Source organism: Acomys minous (genome assembly GCF_964271855.1).
Source record: "Acomys minous genome assembly, chromosome: 3".
NCBI classification, from domain to species: Eukaryota; Metazoa; Chordata; class Mammalia; order Rodentia; family Muridae; genus Acomys; species Acomys minous.
This window is the reverse complement of record NC_140485.1, coordinates 47,124,760-47,125,542: the sequence shown is the minus strand read 5'-3', so window position 1 is coordinate 47,125,542 and position 783 is coordinate 47,124,760.

Genomic DNA, 783 nt, shown 5'->3' with positions numbered 1-783 from the left:
GTAATGAGACTTAATTTTTTTCTCTAGATTTTCTATGTTGGGGGAGTATAGTGAAACCTATGACTAACTCCTACAGAGTAAATTGCAAATCTACCAAGAAGAAAGTTGAAATTTGTTTTTATTTCTCCCTTTGGATATACAAGATAATACTTTTGAGAAGTATGTGTTATCCATGCACATTTTGAAGTAATTTGTAAGTAGCTTGTAATGGTGACTGTTGATTGTTAACTTTCCTGGATCTAAAATAACCTAGGAGCCACAAATCCAGAAAAACCTGTGAGGGGTTTGCTTCAATATATTTGTCTCTTAGCATACCTGTGGGGATTATAGTAATTATATTAATTGAGGTGGAAAGAAATGCCCCCCCCCCATACACAAACTATCATTGTCAGTGCCTGGGCCTAGAAACTAGACAGTATATGTCTGGACCCACCGGACAATCAACTGGGACCCTTGGACCCCTAGGTAGACAATGGGGGGACAAGAGACGCGAAGAACGGACAGCAAGTCAAGGAGTCTGATCAAGCTGACAAAATTTTATTTTCTCACAGGCAAATATGTACCATTGAAGCAGGAGGCTGAGTAGGGTGATCTGAGTGGGTGGTTTTCGCAAGATATCAGGAAGTCAGGAAGTTTGACAGGGTGAGGGCCCCTGTGGTTCTGGGGCTGGGTGGAATTGTTGGGCATCTGGAACCACAAGGTGTTATCTACAGACTTTGTTCCGCTTCTCCTCTGAAGGCCTCTGCAATTCCAGGAATACTGAGAACAGCTGGAGAGTACCTT